The sequence below is a fragment of the Arvicola amphibius genome, chromosome 7 (assembly GCF_903992535.2).
Source record: "Arvicola amphibius chromosome 7, mArvAmp1.2, whole genome shotgun sequence".
NCBI lineage: Eukaryota > Metazoa > Chordata > Mammalia > Rodentia > Cricetidae > Arvicola > Arvicola amphibius.
The window spans coordinates 30,415,100-30,427,812 of NC_052053.1; positions in this window are offsets into that span (position 1 = coordinate 30,415,100).

Sequence of the window (12,713 nt, forward strand, 5' to 3'; positions counted from 1 at the left end):
ATAAAGGGCTAAAACATTCCCAAGATATTAAGAAAGCAAATAACTCAATTAAAAATGGGGTACAGATATAATCAGAGAATTCTCAAAGGAGGAAATTCAAAAGACTGAGAAACACTTAAAAAAAATGCTCAACATTCTTAGCCATCAGGGAAATGCAAATCAAAATTTATTTAAGATTTAATCTTATACCCTTCTAAATGGCTATGATCAATAAAACAAGTGTCAGGTCATGATGGTGAAGAATGTGACATTCATTATTGCTGGGACTGCAAACTTACATAGCCACTACGGAGATGAGTGTGACAATTCCTTAGGAAGATGGGGATTGATCTATCTCAAGGTCCTGCCAAACCACTCTTGGATATATATTAAAAAGATGCTTCATCCTACCACAAGGATGCTCAACCATGTTCATTACTGCTCTATTCATAATAGCCAGAAACTGGAAACAACCTAGATGTCCCTTAAAAAACACTAGATGTCCCTTAAAAAACAAATAGATAAAAAAATGTGATACATGCACACGATAGAATATTAATTAGCCATAAAAATTTAAATGATGAAATTCGCAGGTGAATGGATGGAACTAGAAAAAAATCATCCTGAGTGAGGCACCCCAATACCCCTCCAAGGTATGGTATGTATTTGTTTATATGTGGATATTATTTGTTAAGTCAATAATTACCAAGCTACAATCCATAGAAACAAAGAGGTTGGGGTTAGAGTAAGGGTCTGGGGGTACAGATAGAGCTCCCTAGGAACGGGAAATAGAATAGATGGTTAAGGATGGATAGGGAGTGGGGAGGATCAAGTGAGCAGAGGAAAGGGAAACGGGGAAGAGGAGAGAATATGGGGAGAGATAGTTAAAATTAAGGACTACGTGAGGGGCAGTATGGAAAATATATAGTAGACATTTCCTAAAATATATTCATATGTGAAGGTGATCTAAATGAATTTGACAAATAACGGGGCAGATAGAATCTTTGCTGGACATCTATTGTTACCAAACCAAGTTTCCAGTACCTGGAATGAGCTACATCTGATTGAACTGTTGACTAAAGGGGTCTCATGGGAACCCCCAAACAATCCAGGCTGTTGCCAAGACTATGGATTGGTCTTCACAAACTGAGAGCAAGGCACCACTCCTGAATAAAACACCTATACGGTTTGTTTCACATGGAGAATTCAGGCTGCTGCCTGCCTAGATCTACAGTTTATGAATTGAACCATCTGCAAGATCTGCCAGTGCAGTGGTGGCACAAAGCTTGCGGGCCTAACCAGCCAACATCTGATTTGACTATAGGCCCAGTCCATGAGATGGAACCCATACCTAACACTGCTTCGGTGGCCAAGAACCTGAAACTAAGTAGAGCAGGACCTAGGGTAAAACCAGCTTCTACTGTTCTAGCAAAAGAACACAGCAATAACATGTCTCCTGATCTCATTCTGCTATATTCACAGATCAGTACTATGCTCAGCCATCACCAGAGAAGCTTCCTTCTGTAGCAGAGGGGAATAAATACAGAGACCCCAAGCCAGACAATACACATAGAGTGAGAGACATTGGAACAATCAACTTTAAAAGGGGAGTCTCCATTAAACCCTTCCCACCAGACTTAAAGCGCCCCACCCCTGAGGAAGAGGCAGAATGATTGTAAGACTCAGAGAGGGCGGAGAATACCCGGGAAACAAGGCTCTAAGACAAGATTGATAAACAGATGAACTCACAGAGCCCGAGACAGCGTGACAGGGTCTTCAAGGGCCCACACTAGATGGAGTCTTAGAACTGAAAAGAGAAGTGGACACACCCCATTCCTAATCCAGAAGATAGTTTAGAATGATAACCCCAATTTGAAATGAACATTCAGGTTTTTTTTTTTCCAAGGGAGTCTCACTAGCAAAGCAAACTACTCACAAGTCTAGGCTGCATTCCCAGCCGAGAAAAAACAAATGGCATTTTTGGGGGGCCCTTGTCTCATCGTGTCATATCAGACCTTCGTTTTTACCGTTTTTTTTTTTTCTCATTATAGGCCCTTTCTGTATGTATCATGGCTTCCAGTTTAGTGTTTTCATGAGATTCCTGAGTGTATGAATGAGTGATTTTGTTTGTTTCTTGTGTCTCCCCGCCCCAGCTCTTTTCCTCCTGCTGGTCTTGTCTTTTCTTGTGTGTTAGCTTTTGCTGTCTCTTATTATATTTTAGTTTAGTATTATCTCTTAGATACTACTAACCTGCTTGTTTTTTAATGAGAGACAGAAAGGGGGTGGTTCTGGATGAGGGTGGAGGTGTGGCGGAACTGGCAGGAGGAGAGGGAGGGGAAACTGTAATCAGGCTATATTATATGAGAAAAAAAATATTTTTAATCAAAGTAAAAATATTCTGACAATCCAGGTGGCATAAACCTCTTTGTCTTTTTAAAATAGCTGTTTTTGAAGAATTTCATTTGATTTGAAGGATACAATTTTATGCTCACTAGCTCATTTTTGTGACTTGGAAAACCTCTATTTTAAGAGTGAGACTATGGTGTACTTTTAGTTCCTTCATAGGAACTATATTAGTACATTTTATTCATTGCAATATACTTAAATGTATTCATTTATTAGTTCCAATTCTAACAACTATTTATTAATTCTAACAGTTATGTATTATTAATTTTAATATAGAAAATTCACTATTTTTTCTGATTTTATTCAATATGCTATCATTACTCTTACTAAATAATTGCATAATTTTATTACTGAGATTCAAATAGGTTCTTTGGAATTTAATAAGTCACGAATTTATTAACTAATTGATCGTTTGCATTAACATTTCTTCAGTTAATTAATGTTGATACAGTAGGAGTCACAGTGGATTGTGAGGATTTTTTTTAAAGGAAAATGTACTCACTTCTTCTTGAGTGGTGATGAGGAAGTGACTTGTTGAATTTGCTAAACTCTTCCTTTTTGTCTCTACCTAAAGAAGCAAGATTTGCACAAATTCAGGAGGAGCCTGAATGAAGAGCCTCAAATCAAACCTGAGGAGAAGGGTAATTCCCAGTGCCTCAAAGACATGGGCATAAGCACACGGATATGTGGATTTTAAAGGCTGTCTGAGGGAAGGGAAGTGCACTTCTGAGCTTTCTTGGCATCCTCTGGGGTCCAGTTTTTCAAGGAGAATGGTTCGGTCCTTTGAGGAAAAGTGGGATGGGGTACGAAGTGTCTCCTGAGTGTCTCTTGCCCACAGCATACCCCTGTGCAATGCCAGAGCCCAGGGGAGGGCAGGGTCTTGGGTGATGTTCAGCCATGTGTACCCAGGGAAGGACAACACTGTGGTCTTCAGAAGAAGGTGAACTTGCTCTCAGACAGCCGGCCCATGAAAGGGCTTTTAAAGGGTTTACTTTTAAATGCTACTGTGAAACTGGGTAAGAATCAAGTCATTCCTGAAAAGATTTGTGTTGTTCTGAAAGGATTTGTGTTGTTGTTTTGTTCTGCTTTATTGTGTTGTTGTTGTTACAAATAATCCTTTGTATCCCTCTTACAGCCTGCCCTCTTCTTGATGGCCTGGCACAGCACACATGTATGGTCTTGGGCAGGGGACACTGTGTGTCCCACTCCAGGTTCCCTTAAAGGACTGAAGCATCCCCCAAACTTCTGAGTAATTCTTCACAGAAGTACCAGACTCACTCAGGCAGGAAGTGAGGCCCTCAAATTCAGTTAGAGGTTGTGGCTGCCTCTTTCTTTCTCTCTCTGCTTTTTCCAAACTTGGTGAAGACAGAGTTTCATTTCATGTGGTGTGAAAAATCAGTAAGTGAGCTGTGGTTTCACCCAGTTTGGTCCAGCATGGTTGAAACTGGCCACAGGGAACCCACAGAATTCCACGAATGGAATTCTGATGGTCATTAAGTCTTAGACAATTTACAGGCACACAACAAAGGGAAATCTGGGTTTCTCTGGAATTCTTTAGGGTAATTTTTTAAACCGTCAGTGCCAACATCTATTATGTGACTGTCACACAGCAAGTGGGGGAATCCCAGGGTCCTAACAACAGGACATTTAGTAATAAGATCTGTTGCCTCAGGCAGGAGTAAGGAGGTCAGCTAGTCCTGAGTTCTCTCCAGTATTTTGGTCTCTCCTCAGTATCCCCTTTCCCTAGTCTTCAACATTTGGCATCTGGCTACAGCCATTAGCACCGAGCCTTCACCCAAGGGCACTAAAGACTTATGTGGTTGAAACATTCCTGCCAAGTTACTTTGTATTAGTTCAGGGTGTATGACTCTCAGCTTCCTGGAACTTGAGGAAACTGATGTTCAGTCCTATAAACATAAGAGGAGAAACAACCTAAAATAGGTTATATTTCATTAAGAGAAAGATTTGTCTTTAAAATCAATAAATCTTCCCTTCCTTCCTTCCTTCCTTCCTTCCTTCCTCCCTTCCTTCTTTCTTCCATCCCTCTCTTCCCTCCCTCCCTTCCTCCCTCCCCTCCCTTCCTTCCCTCCCTTCATTTCTTCCTTCTTTCCTCTCCACTTCCTCCCTCCCTCCCTCCTCCCCTTCCTCCCTTCTTTTCTTTATAGGCCCCAGTCTTACTCTGCTGCCCTGGCTAGCCTGTAATTCACAGAGATTTAATTGCCTTTGCCTTCTAAGTGTTGGGTGTGACACCACACCTGACAGAAAACGAAAAGCAGTCCCTACTACCACACATTGGCAGTAGAATTTTCTAACACTGGTGAAGTGGCAAGGTTCAGCATGCCTGGAGCATGATGGGTAAGCTTTACCCTGGAAAACTCACCTTCATGCAGTATCATGCATAAATTTAAAGGACACAATTATTTTTCAAAAGTTTTATGTGTTTTGGGTTTTATCTGCATGTATGTCTGGACCCCGTGTGTGCTTTTGGTGCCTAAAGATGCCAGAAGAGGGTGTCAGATTCCCTGGAACTGGCGTTACAAGTGGTTGTGAGCCACCATGTATATTCTGGGAACTAAACTTGGATCCTCTGGAAAGGTAACAAGTGTACTTAACCACTGAGTCATCTCTGCAGCCTGTGAAGGACACAATTCTTGAAGTAGCTCATCATAGTATAAACAGAAGATGTGTAGAACATTATATGTAAGATTTAAGGTAATTCTGGTGACTATAAGGCTTTCAGTGTTCGAGATATTCCAGACTTAACTAAGATAATTCACAGAACCATATAAGTGACCAGCATAAATTATTAGAAATTTGAATATATATTTCTAAAGCATGAAATCTGTAGTGGAGCTGTATCTCTTCGTGGGATAAATTTGCTTTTAAGAAGCTGTTCACAAATCCATGAACAGCTATTGCTTACTGCCATAACCAACAGGGTGCAGCCTTAAGATCTTTGCTTTGTTCGTATGGTGTTAAGAAACATTGATTCATGTGAATGAGAACGGGAAGAATTTCCATGTAAAAATACTACACACTTTCTCAGTGCGCTTCCCATTGTGAATACCATAAACAGTTAATATGCAATGTACAGAAAACCATGACTTACCTAACTTGTCATAAACATAAACGTATTGGTTCCTGGTCCTGGAGGGGGAGTAGTCCTTGAGTATGTGGCTGGGAAGGCGTGAGGGTTTTTGTCTTAGATCATTTCGTGCAGAAGGGCAAAGAGAAGGGAAACTAACAAATAGGGATTGGATATGTGCTTGTGCAAGGAATCTATCCTGCGTATCCAACTCATGCTCACAATAATAGAGTTAATTCAGCCATGATAGAGGCCTCATGGCTGTAACTCCTCTAGAAAGCACTACCTTCCTAAAACTGTATACAAACTGAACACTTGTACAATTGTATTACTGATACAATTGAAGTTAAATCTCAATGTGATTTGAAGAAAGCATAAACACCCGATCCATAGCAACTCCTTTTACATTTTCTGAATCATATAATGGCATAGTTATCTACCATGAAATAATTGTTTCTCAGGATATTGCTTTGCTAATTGGATTAAGCCTTCAGTTTGAATGCAAACAATGATAGAAGATTGCATAAGCAGCGAAAGAATTCATTAGATGCCACTAGAGCTATTCACGTTCTAAAATTAGACTAAGCATTTCAATTTGTTCCTCGTTTGCATCCCCGTAGTCTTTGTGCCTCGGCGGACAGGAGACCCACATAAACCACACTGGGATTACAGGCGCCAGACCACAGCTCCTCTTTCTTGTGTTGTTTTCATAAAACCATACAGGCAAGGAATTTCGCAGACACTGAGGGTTATTGTCGAGGGAGCAGCTTGTTATTTCTTGGCAGCTCTCAGCATCATCTTTCCGAGGGACACTAACAATCGAATACACTCAAATCATAAAGTACCTGACAGTAGGCTTTTGGAGCTAAGGAACTACTTTGCCAGGACTAGGGAAGCCGGGGGAGGGGGGAGGGGAGAATCCAGTTTGATATCCTTCAAAGAAATATTGAGATCATTCAGTGTCCCACCAAAGAGCAACGCTGGGGTAAGAAAGTCCATCAGAGGAGAACATTTCAACTCTTATTGCTTCACAATATAGAGCAGCCATTTGACACATACAGCCATAACTACTACCTCAACCACCAGTGACAATCAATCAGAGAAAACCATTTTTCCCCCAGTGAGGCTTAACTTTTTTTTTTTTTTTTTTTTTTTTTAATCACACACCAGAGGAGAGTAAATGATCCGTGGGACTCCTCTCAATTTTGAGAACCTAAGTGCCTTAGGGTGGAGGAAGCAGACATGCCCTCAGACCTTCAAATTCAGAAGCAGGAATCAAGTAACATTGAGACAAAACAGTAATGTTGCCACTCACAACTTCGTCCCTAGCTAATTTACACAGCGAAACATTATTGGAAGCCTGCACCTAGCACTCAGTGGTTTTGCATGGATTAACCACACTCCCTATCTAATCTCCTTTGTGGCCGTGGGTTTGCAGTTTACAGCTGTGGGTTGGGGAACATTGTTTGTGGCTAAAGCGCAGAAGAACCAAGCCAGGCAGTGCACTTGAAGATCAAAGCGAGAAACTTGGCGGCACTGTGAGTTCTCCGGGCAACCTAGCTCGCCACATATGCTTCTCGTATACCAATTAATCTCCATCCAGGGAGACAGGACGCCATTTATGGCTACACTTTAGTCTGAGACTCACAGTAGCCAAACGTTTAGTAGTGTGGGCATGTATCTGAATGATAATCAATTCTGGAAAATCGTAGTTTGGGGTCGTCTTGAAAACTTGCCAGTCTCTGGGCTGACAGTTGTCTGCTGTGGGTTATCATTTGTCTACATCTGCTCCAGCTGTGAAAATGCAGGCATGCATTTGTTCTGTACTTTACAATGTGCAATATGCTTTTCTGTGTAATAATGTCACCCAACCTCATCAAAAAATGCCACTCCATCAGCCTCGGTCCCTGAGCATCTCACCATTGCAGTGCTCCTACTTTCCAAAGGACAAACTGAGAATTCTCAGTTTCAAAGACTTTAAGATTGTGTACAAACAAACTTTAACATAAGTGGGTTCACCATTTCATCTCTAATACGTTCTATTTAATTTTAATTCATATAACTTTTAATTTGCGCATAAATATTCCATTTACAAAATAACATGCTCATCCGAAAATCAAATACAAAAGGAAAGAAAAGCTGCTAGGGGACCCTGGAGTGGGGGGAGGGGCTTGGGAAGGACTTGCAGTGGACTGGAGTGAATATTGACCAAAATTGATTTTATGCAAATACGAGATTCTCAAAGAGTAAATGAGCACGCAATATTAAATAAGATATAACCACACAGGCAAAGTAAAAGTTCTCTTTTCGCCATTGCTGCCCTCCCACTGCTCAGAGACACTCTTCAGCTATTAGTTAATAATATTAGTCCAGACAGATCTCACAAACAAATATAAGAGAATCATTTTTTATTATGCGTTGTCTATCCTAACATGTACTTAGGATTTAAATAGCATTTTAAGATCAAAATTATAAAGTCCTGGTTTTCAGAGCTTGCTAGCAAACAGCGGACTCCACAGCAAACCTCCAATCCCTGCTCTTAGCTCTCAGAGGCAGCCACTTCAAGACCTTCGGTTATTTGTCCTAACATTTACACATTGGTAGTGTGGTTGGGCCTCTGTCTGATTGTCTAGGTGTAGGCATTATTTGTGGACTCCCACTCCATGTGCGTGACGGCATACATATATGCACACACACATTTTGTCATTTGTATTCACGGCAGCTCTTCAAATGGCACCTGTGTTTTACAGTAGCCATTTATTTAGGTGGAATATGGGGTCTCAAACAAGGATTGCATTTTATCCATCCACTTGAGTGGTCATTAAGTTATGCAGAGGACTCTCTCACTTTGTGCCTTTTCCGTGGGGACACCAAACGAAACATAAAAATACACTGGAAGGCACAGAGCCGGGCCATCTGAAACCCCCTTGACACCGCTTTCCACACACCTCAACAACAGCAGCAGCAGAATGCCACAAGGAATCTGGATGCTTCATAGCTTGCGGGACACACTTGTATCACATTTGTATTCCGTGAAGCCCCTAGTGAAAGCTCTCGTTGAGCTTCAAAGGTTAGAAATTGAAGTTACAGTGACCCCAACAGAAAGACTTCCCACCCGTCTAGCTCTAACAGGTATCCACGAGCAGCAGAAATCTGTTTACCTTTCTTCATCCCCACCCTTTCTCATGGCCTCTCTGGTCTGCAGCTAGCAAACCCAGCTAGCAGAATAATGTGTATTTTCAGCCCATGCTTTTAATCTTTCCAGTCCCTTTCATTTTTCTGCTGGGATAACTGGCTCCTGTTGTCACTGTGGCTTTCTCTGAAACCACCGCTAAATCAACAGTGTTACTGATCAGCAGAACCGGAGTAGCCTGGGGAGGAAACAGAGATCCATTCATTGTTTAAGAGAGGTCAAGCTCAGCAACCCAGCTCTCCTCAAGTGGGGTTTGGCTTCTGTGCGCGCAATGTGAAGAAATGTGGCGACAACTTTTACTCAGTGAAGTGAGTTTTTTTCTTTTTCTCTTTTTCTTTTTCTTTTTCTTTTTCTTCTTTTCTTTTCTTTTCTTTTTTTTTTTTTTTTGTTTTGTTTTGTTTTGAACCACCAACCACAAGTGAATTCCAGTAACGGGCTAAGTGAGGTTCAGATATTATGATCTGCCACCAGCTGTGCGCTTGAATTTCTTTTTAGACCCGCATGATATCCATTTACATAAAACTGTGTGGATGAACATGAAAACACAGACTTCCCATGTATCTACATATGTATCAAATGACAGCGTACCCTTTCATTTCTAAAGCACGGCCTCTCTATTTGTCTACCTCTGATATGGTTTTCTGCATGCATACGCATGCTGCTTGACCGAACCGTGTCTTTGCTATTATTTTAGTTACTTAAACAACATAGTTAGGCTAGCACAGAATCAATAGCACCTGGTTCAGGAGGTGGAGACTGATGACCCAGTCTGTAGCTCTCTAAGCCTACGTCTCTACCCCATAACTGGGTTCAGCAAACGCACCATGGTAAAAGGTGTGCGTTTCAGTGGGACCTGAAGAGCATTAAGAGGGATTTGTGTGACACCGGCTGTGCTGTGGTTCCTGTTTAAAGGATTTCATAAGAGAAAGACATTTCCAGGGGTTGCAAACCAATACGTTGCAAAGGTTCACGTTTTCATTGGTCGGGTGGGAAGCGTATTCACAGGAATGAAATTCGAGGCTCCTAGTAGTCGGCTTTGATTATCATTGCATGCATAGTGGTTTATGCTAGTTTGGAATCACTTGGCTCTTTGTGGAACAAATGAATCACTCTCAAATAATGTCAGGAACAATTTGTCAATTACCACCTCTTTAGAAGCACTAAAGTATATGGATTCCTAAATATCAAATTCAATGGGTGTGTGTCATTGTTGTTGGCCTGCTCTGTGCCTTTAAATGTCGGTGACCTTTCACCCTCAATGAGACCACTCTGATAAGGCCCTCTTGCTGTTTTCACAGCTGAGTTCTGTTTAGTTCTCAGGCTTTGTGGACCACTCTCCTCCTTACATGCACGTGTCCTCCAGAGTTTCCTAGCGGCGTTCACCTCTCCTGTTCTCCATGCCTTCCTGGGTTACCTCATCCAGGATCAGTATCACCTGTAGACAGCAAACACCACCCATGAGCACCTGAAAGGAAAGATGTGCGAGGGCCAGGAGTTTATTTTTCTTTCCAGTGAGAGTTCCAAGGTCGGCCACTCTGAGCACTGCGACAGCCGAGGTCTGCTGTCCTCTCCTTGGTCAGGCAGTGACTGTGACTACTTCCTCAGACTTGTCTGAAAGTACTCCAGCATCCGGAGCGTGGGAAAAGAGGTAAGAAATAGGCGAGCCTGCCATGTTTCTTCTGTACATCTGAAAAATCTCTACTCCACAAGATACCTTCTGCTAATATAGCTATATGTACCTGCAAGAGACTTAGAAATATGGTTTAGCTTTTGAAATGTAGTTCTTCCAACAAGTGCTCAAATATTTGTATTCTGATGATGCCAAACAGCTGCGTTTATCCCTAGAAGTCTTCTGGATTTGAACTCATGCACACAGATGTCTCCTGGATGTGCTGCTCCAAAGCAGAAATGAACTCCTAAACTCACAAGGTACGTCCCAAGCATCTCCATTTTGTCCCCTAGCTCTTTCTCTCACATCACTGCAATTCTTTGACTCTTCTGCATTGATTTATCACGTACTGTATGCCAGACTTCACAAATGTTCTCAATGAGACTCATTGCTTACCTAAAGGAACTCACAGGTGGATGGCGAGTGTTTCTGAGAATCTCTTGGGAAGGATCCCGTAAACTCAACTCGTGAGAATGCTGGATGTTCTTCCCCAGGGTTGCTCTTAGTTGAAGAGAACAGAGGTGCTGATACCCACTATTAGCATTCAGTGGCTTTAGCAGGAGTGTAAAACTACTGCTCCCTTGATTGAACACAGCACAAACAGAAAGCGTTGACCTAGTCCAGGATCACTTGAGACTTTAGAAGTTGTGACTTGATTTCTTCTCTGTTCAGCTATATTCGCTTGCTTGCTTTGTTGGCCATGCTGGAGGTTGAACCCAGAGCCTTGCTCCTTCTAGGAAAACACTACCAGTGAGCATTACATTTAGCTTCTCTGTTCAGTCTGTTCTCACTCACTCGTCCACAGTGAGGCTGCCTGGAAAGGCCATGAGTATCCTAAAGGCAAAATTCCACATCAGCCTGCCTTCACCAGAAATCCTGTATGAAAGGAGTCCTAGATGTGGCATTAGAAAGTAGATGCCAATTCTCATCCTCCCGGGTGACAGTGTATCTCCCAAGGTTGCCAGAGTTCCCATTCATAAAGGTAGGGGATGAGGTAAAGCTAATGGCTTCAATGTAGTGCAATGATTTTATCTGAAAATAATCACTGCTGTGGTCCTTATATTTGGGTTGAAAAATTGTGGTACCTCGCAAACTACTGACTGTAGAAAACGAACAACCATATAAATATATTTAATGATAGAAGAAAGGAAAAGGAAGAAAGAACGGGTGAAAGGGGCGCTCTTTACAGCTTGATGGATATCAGCATGGGCCCTTTGTTTAGTCAGAGCGTGATTGCCCTGGCCCACACTATGGTGTGGTGCGGCTGCCATGACTCGCAGGCCGGGATGAAAAGGTGACCTGCGCTGTGTCCCCAGGCTGGCACAGACTGACAAAGACATTGTTGAAGAACTCTGGTTGCTAAGAGCAACGCGGGATGGCAGATCTGGAATTCAAGGTGAACGTGAAAGCCAGAAGATTTTCTCCGACAGCAAAGAGAACCTCGTGCACAACCCGGCAGCAGGAGAAAGCGAGGATCTGGGCCATGCCTTCGCTATAAGCAAAGCAGAAATCCAGAGAAGACTTGAGTTTTCTTCCTCAGTACTTTAGGTCAGGGGCGAAAGAGAAGCCTAAAATTGAAATAGCGACCTTTATGTGAATACATTCCATCTCTAAATCTATTTTTGATTCCACAAATGGCAGATTTCTCCCCATGAAAAGCCACGGCTCCCTCCTGCTTCGCCGCAGATGGTTTTAGGGGAATCTGTCTTGGAGAAAGCCTATAAACCTTCAGGATATACCGCCACCCCTTTTTCCCCAGACACAGAAGATAAGTGTGACAAAGCCAAAACTTAACGCAGATAAGGAAGTCTTGAATCGGCAAAGAAAGAGACTAATTTACAAAGAGGCTAAGCCCCACGTTGCATTCCTTGCCATAGATAGCTGTGTAATAGCCAAGAATAGGGGTTGGTGGGACCTCCAGCAGCTTTCATTGTTTAGGATTGTTCTAGCTCTCCTAGCTCTCCTGTGTTTTTATGTGAAGCTGAAAAATGTCCTTTCAAACGAAGAGTTGTGTTGACATTTTGATAGGGATTGCACTGAATATGTAGATTGCTTTGGGTAGGATGGCTATTTTTACTATATTAATCCTACCAATACATGATCATGGGAGATCTTCCTATTTTCTGATATTTTCTTCACTTCCTTTCTTCAATGACTTAAAATTTTTTTATCCTATGAGCATTTCACTTGCTTGGGTTAGCATTACCTCAAGGTATTTCATATTATTTGAGGCTACTGTGAAAGGTGTGTTTTCACTGATTTCTTTCTGAGTCCATTTGCTATTTGCATATAAAAGAGCTACTATGACTTTTGGGGTTAATTTTGTATCCACCTCCTTTTCTGAAAGGGTTTATCAACTGTAGGAGTTTCCCAGTGGAATT